Source organism: Pristiophorus japonicus, unplaced genomic scaffold (assembly GCF_044704955.1).
Source record: "Pristiophorus japonicus isolate sPriJap1 unplaced genomic scaffold, sPriJap1.hap1 HAP1_SCAFFOLD_182, whole genome shotgun sequence".
NCBI classification, from domain to species: Eukaryota; Metazoa; Chordata; class Chondrichthyes; family Pristiophoridae; genus Pristiophorus; species Pristiophorus japonicus.
The window spans coordinates 375,017-382,180 of NW_027251505.1; the positions used below are offsets into that span (position 1 = coordinate 375,017).

The window sequence follows — 7,164 nt, forward strand, 5'->3', positions numbered from 1 at the left end:
CTCAACAATTTCATGCATGTCTGGGAGGATTAACGAGAACCTGGTCTTTGAGGTTCATTTCATCAATAGTTGCGCGGGGGGAACCCCAGTCAACGAATGTGGACGAGATCTGTATGCCAGCAGCAGTCGCGACAGGCGGCTCTGCAGCGTGGGACCTTGGATTCTGAGCATGCCTTGTTTAATGATCTGCACTGCTTGCTCCGCCTGGCCATTGGAGGCCGGCTTTAACGGTGCCGTCTTAACGTGATTTATGCCGTGGTCAACTATAAATTCTTGAAATTCTGCGCTAGTGAAGCATGGACCATTATCACTGACCAATATGTCAGGAATTCTGTGCATTGCAAACATGGTTCTCAGGCTCTCCACAGTGGTGGAGGTAGTGCTCGAGTTTAAAATGGTGAACTCGATCCATTTTGAAAATGCATCATCGTCTACGAGGAACATTTTGCCCATGAATGCGCCCGCATAGTCTACATGCACCCGCGACCACGGTTTTTGTGAGCCAGGGCCAGGTGCTTAGGGGGGCCTCCCTGGGGGCATTACTGAGTTGAGCACAAGTGGTGCACCGACGGATGCAGAGCTCCAAGTCCGCGTCAATGCTAGGCCAGCAGACGTGGGATCTGGCTATGGCCTTCATTAGGACGATCCCCGGGTGCTCGCGGTGGAGCTCCCGGACAAACGCCTCTCAGCCTCGCAAGGGCATACCTACTCGGCTGCCCACATCAGGCAGTCTGCCTGTAGTGAAAGTTCATGCCTGCGCCTATGGAAAGGTTTGATCTCCTCGGGGCATCGCGGGTCTCTGCCCAGTCACCAGTTAAAACGCATCTTTCGTCCAGGCTCTGATTTGGTGCGACATCATGGGCGAACCTGTGGATTCAAAGGCACTGATTGCCATGACCATCTCACAGTCCTGTTCGTCCGAACCTTCTGTGGTCGCCAGGGGTAGCCTGCTAAATGCATCGGCACAGTTGTCTGTGCCTGGTCTGTGCCTTATTGTGTAGTCGTAAGACACCAGCATGAGTGCCCACCGCTGAATGCGTGCCGAGGCTTTGGCGTTTATTGCCTTGCACTCAGGTAGCGGGGACGTGAGTGGTTTATGGTTGGTTTCTAACCCGAACTTGGCCACGAAAAGGTATTGGTGCATCTTTTTGACACCGTACACGCACGCGAGCTCCTCCTTCTCAACCATATCGTACCCGCACGCCGCCCGCGAAAGTGCCCTGGAGGCAGAAGCAATGGGTTGTAATTTACCCGCATCATTGACATGCTGTAAAACGCACCCGACCCTGTACGCTGAAGCATCACATGTAATAACTAACATTTTACCTGGGTCAAAAATGGCTAAAACACTGTTGGAACATAGAAGATTGAGTTCTTTATTGAAGGCGCGTTTTTGGGCGTCCCCCCAAAACCAATCGCACCCCTTTCTGAGTAGCATGTGGAGAGGCTCCAGCAGCGTGCTCAAGTTCTGCATAAAGTTCCCAAAGTAATTGAATAGCCCGAGAAAGGCAGGCAGTTCCGAGATATTCCAGGGCCTGGGTGCCAGACGAATTGCTTCGGTTTTTGATTCTGTTGGGCAGATTCCATCAGCGGCAATCCTTCTGCCCAAAAATTCAACCTCAGGCGCGAGAAACAGACACTTGGATTTCTTAACTCTTAGGCGTACTCGATCCAATCGACTTAGTACTTCCTGCAAATTGCGGAGATGGGAGTCGGTGTCCCTGCCCGTGATGAGTATGTCATCTTGAAACACAATCGTCCCCAGGATGGACTTGAGCAGACTCTCCATGTTGCGCTGGAATATAGCAGCTGCCACCTGATGCCGAATGGGCATCGATTGTACATAAAAAGGCCTCGATGTGTGTTGATGGTGGTGAGTAGCTGAGACTCTTCGGTCAGTTCTTGCGTCATATACGCAGATGTAAAATCTCGTTTCGAGAAAAGCTTTCCTCCAGCCAACGTGGCAAATAGGTCCTCTGCTCTGGGCAGCGGGTATTGGTCCTGCAGGGAGACTCTGTTTATGGTAGACTTGTAATCCCCACAGATTTGTACGGATCCATCAGGCTTCATGACGGGGATGATGGGACTTGACCAGTCACTAAATTCCACGGATGAGATAATGCCTTCCCGCAGGTCCAGTTCGTGTTCAATCTTTTCCCTCGTCACATAAGGCACAGCTCTAGCCTTGTGATGGACCGGTCTGGCATCCTGTGTGATGTAGATTTTAACTTTAGCCCCTTTGAAGGTACCCACACCTGGCTTAAAGAGATGTTCAAAATGAGTTAGAACTGTAGAGTGGTGTGAGATACATGACAGTAAGGTGAACGTGTGAACGGCCACACTGCGGAAACATCTCCACCTTCAGCACCAGGTCAGACGGAGATGCTGAGCGAGCAGGTGAACTGCAGGATCCCACTTTTTAGGAGCTGATCGTTGTGCCAAGCAAATGAGTTTTGCTTAATGACTAAAAATAAAAGGTGCTAGAAGTGGGATTCAAACCCACACTTTCAGAGCAGATTGAACACAACAGCTTAGACCGCTCGGCTGTCCTGACTATCCAGTGCTGTATATGGCCACCTGCAGGTTGATTTTGAACTTTTGTGTCTTGTCACAAGAAATAAATGAGGGCAACAGGTGTTTCTCTGCCTGACACCGGGGAAACAGTGAGACAGACCTTGGAGCAAGGGTCTGGTTATTGCCAAACAGCAAAGAAAATATTAATTCCGGGATTACCCAAAAGAGCAGTGACCTTGACGTGATTTGAACACACAACCTTTTGATCTGGAGTCAGACGGGCTACCGTTGCGCCACAAGGTCTACAGAGGGAGTGTGAGATGTTCGTCTATATGAAGATTCCGCAATACAAGGGGCTTTAAAATACCTGCCCATTCCCACCAGGTATCAGAAGAAGCGCTCACCTGCCAGTCACCGTATGTTTTTGTTTAACTTTTGTGTTGTTTTCACGGGAAAGCATCATTAATTAACCCGTCATCTTCTTTTGTACAATGAAAGAAATGCTGACTGAGGGACAGTCGATAATTCAATCATTTGTTCTGTGCTTTGCATGTTAACTGTTCAACCATATCCCATTTTACACACTGTGTTTTAGGAGTCTGGTTCAAAATCCTCATCGCTGGCGACACCAGGAATCTGGTGCAACTTTTGTCAAATTTAACAGCACCGGTTATTCCGACACGCCAAAGTTCCCCAGTGGATCCATTTTCTCTCGCTAAAAGTTATCTCTTTATTGGTGAAATAAAGAGCAATTAAGGAATAAGGGATTCCTTTTGCTAGGAGAATAAAGAGCAAATAAAAACAGCAAATGCTGGAAATTTCAGCAGGTCAGTTAGCATTTGCCAGGAAATAAGACTCACCTCCGATTGTTCCCCTATAGGAAATGTCAACACAATGTTCTCGCCCGGCATCGAACCGGTGACCTTGCATATGCAAAGCAAACGTGATAACCACGACACTAGGGAAACCTCTGGCACAGTGACCTCAACAAACTGGAGCTGACCAGTGAGCTCCCTCTGTGCTGATCACCACTGATTTTTAATGTGGAAGCAAGTCATCCTCGACTCCGGGATTACCTAAGAAGAGAGGAGGATCAGGAATGTGTTGGCTCACCTGAAACAACTTCTGTCCCACACTGGAAGTTCTCAATCCTTCTCCTCCGCTGCCCTTTACAGAAATGTCACGTGTTCACTTCCACATCCTCACAGTGGGGCCACAGAGGCTCCTACCGTCTCCCCGCGATCAGCAAACTCGCCCAGTTTGTAAAATTAAACCCGGGACATGTGTCCGGCAAAGGGCAGGAGAAGCAGGAGAGTGTGCAAGCTCATTCTGTAACAGATAGTAGTGGGGTTATTAACGGCGATTACAGTAATCATTAATCCTCTCACACACCTCGATTATGTTTCTGCGATGAACTGATTGAGAATGGAAAGGGTTAATGCTCGGGATCTTAACCCCTCAACCAGGGAACAGCTTCGATAATTTGTATAAATATAAAAATATATATTTATATATGAACCTGTATGTCAACGGCAAGCTGTCGGGACCTCATGGCACAACGGTCGTGAATCTAACTGAGCGAGAGAAATTGTTGCACAGTGACACCCATTTCATCTTTTATTCCCTTTTAAACACTAGAAACTGAGACAGGGGGAATAAATAGAGAAGTAAAAGCAAAGGGATACAGACAAGAGGAAGAGAGAAAGGGAAATACTGTCCCCACCCAGAACTAATGCAGAAACCCCTCTGCTGCACTCGGGGTGGCCACCCACAGCCTGGAGACACTAACGTCCCAACAGCTCATTGACTGTCGGAGTGGGATCGTGCGGCGCTTCAGAAGACAGGTCGAAAAAGCAAAGTCACTGATTCGGTCTCACGTGCTTCTCTAATCAAGAGTAGCCACACACAAAAACTTGCTTTTATAATGGCTATACATTACCGTTATGATTGCCAAGCAGTTGGTTCATTGATCTAAAGGTGTGACTTTAGATGAGTCGAAGTTAAATGAAATTTGTGAGAAGTCCTGGGTTCCAATCCTGGACGAGTCCATTATTTTGCCGGCGAGTTTTGAAATTGCATAGAAATTTTGCAAAGGAAGACTTGCATTTCTGCAGTGCCTTTCAGGAACTCATGACGCCCCAAAGCGCTTTACAGCAGTTGAGTTATGTTTGAAGTGTTGTAGTATGGGGAAAGATGTGCCCAAATCACCCCACACGAACCTCAACTCTTTACAAAGGAGTTTGGTGCAAATAATCAGGTGCCTCAGGGACTTGGACTTTCTTTGAATGAGTTCTGCTTGTACCTGCATTCAAGCTTGAAACAGCAACTGGGCTTCCATCTCACGGGAGCAGCGTGTAGCGGTTAGCGAGTAGTTGACGAGGTTTGGGGTTGATGTGCGTCACTTTCAATCTTTGAAATTTCACCAAGCAAAGAAATGGTGAATCCAACTGTCCCTGCAAGCATTTAGTTCCCGTTTAATCACAGGAATATCCGCAGTCAGGAGCTGAAAAGGAATTCAAACCTAATAAGGTTTCGGGACAATCAGAATACTTTGTCACAGACAAGGCACCAGAAGGCTGGGAGGTAGATCACACCGGTTGTGGGAGAGCTGGTTGGCAGTGACATGGAAGTGTCTGCAGTGTGCGGGATCAGACTGCTTCCACACATCCACAATGAATGTCCCACCCTTTATTTGGGAAAAGTGCAACTGAGAGTGGACAAGTTCCAACTGATCGGAGCAATCTGAAGCTTTAACTGACGGACGCCCTGGTTTGGGATTTCTTGCAATATGCACTTGTGTCAGTCTCTGTGGCGCAATGGGTTAGCGTGTTCGGTTGTTAACCAAAAAGTTGGTGGTTTAAGCCCTCTCAGGGACTTCAACTGTTTTCCCCGAGGATACTGTGCCGCACAGTTCCAGCTTGTCATTGTGTGCTTTGGTGTCACGACTATATTCTGCAAACATTGCCAGCTGTGCTGTTATCCAGTGAGTTCCCACTCCAATACTTTTATGAGCATTCAGTTCAAGTGTCGAGTTTGAGTGTATACAGAAATGAACATAGATATCAGAAAATTTAACAAGGCTGTGGGACATTGTGTTTTGTTAATATTGAAACATTAATACGAATAAATCCATTTTTTCTAATATTTAATTAAACGGGTTTTCAAAATGTTTCCGCCCAGTTTCGAACCAAAGATTCGCGGGTGAAGAAAATGTGACAACCACTACACTACGGAAACACTGCAATTGAAGTGATGTTAGGAACATAACCAGAGCTTTCACCTACACAGCTGGCCTACAATTCAGGAGCTGGTTTTATGAGAATAGAAAGACGGTGCGATATTTAGGAAGTCTGTGAGTGTGGCAGGAATTGATCTCGTGTTTCCCAGACTTTACACATAGCAACAGGAGATGACCATTTAGCAGCAAGTGGTTAGGATCTGGAATGCACGGCTTGAAAGGGTGGTGGAGGCAGACTCAATCTTATCTTTCAAACGGGAGTTGGATAAGTGTCTGAAGGAAAAACAATTGCAGGGCTACGTTAAAAGGGCGGGGGAGTGGGACTCGCTGAGAGTCGGCACGGGCTCGACGGGCCGAATGGCCTTCCGTGCTGTAACCATTCCATGATTCTATAAGTTAGCGGCACATTTCATAGTGTGGGTGGAAGCAGAACATTGCAAAGGGACATGGATTGAGTGGGCAAAACTAGAGGCATCTGATTCAGGAGATTCTGGTGAAGCGGAAATTCGGGAGTTTAATGACTTTGAAACGAACATTTTTGTTTTGTGCAGCTTCGGTCAGAGAAATGTTTGTGAAAGGAATTTTTTGCAGAAAGGGATGCAGCATTTCATCTTCTGTCTTCACACTTCTTTCTGGGTGTCGGGTCTCATTTCCTTTCGATGTTATTCTTCCAGAATGTATATTTTCTTTGGTGTTTCACAATAACCAGACCCTTGCTCTAAAGTCAGTCTCACTGTTTCCCCAGTCTCCTGTTGATGTTACCAGCAATGAACATTTTGAACCAGACCCCGAAAGCAGTGTGTAAAATGGTTTATGGTTTAAGAGTTAACTTGCAGAGCAGAGATAAATTATCCAATTATGGAATCTCCTTCAGTTAGAATTTCTTTATTTGTGCAAAAGAAGATCATCGGTTAATTACCGATGTATTCCCGTGAAAGCAACATAAAATGTAGTTAAAAAGTAATCAACAAACTTGGTGTTCGAACCCGAGAATCTGAGATTAAAAATCTCACGCTGTATCAACTGAGCTCGCTGTGCTTCTGCTAAAGCAAACGTTTTTTCACTGATTGCAGCCAGGCGCCTGTTGGCTCCGCCCCAGATGTTTAAACTTGATGTCGAAGAACTGCCAGGATCTTCTTGAATGGTGGACCAGGCTCGAGGGGCCGAATGGCCTACTCCAGCTCCTAATCCTTACATGTTTCTGATCATATGACCTTTCACAGGAGAACAATCTCGCCCTGAGCATGCATGAGGAGAAAGCTCCAAAAAATATTCCCACCCGGTGAGCTTTCGCGTGTGAGGCGAACGTGTTAACCGCTACACTGCGGAAACATCGCCACTTTCAGCACCCGGTCAGACAGAAATGTTTAGCGAGCAGGTGAACTGCTGAATCCCACTTTTAAGGAGCTGGT

The 7,164-nt window shown here is 46.8% G+C and overlaps 1 non-coding gene across 1 annotated transcript; it reads right to left on the reverse strand.

Moving 5' to 3' along the window:
* Positions 1–2,745: 2,745 nt before the first annotated feature.
* trnaw-cca (transfer RNA tryptophan (anticodon CCA)) lies at positions 2,746–2,817 on the reverse strand. Its single transcript has one exon. It is a non-coding gene; the product is annotated as a tRNA-Trp (tRNA).
* Positions 2,818–7,164: the final 4,347 nt, after the last annotated feature.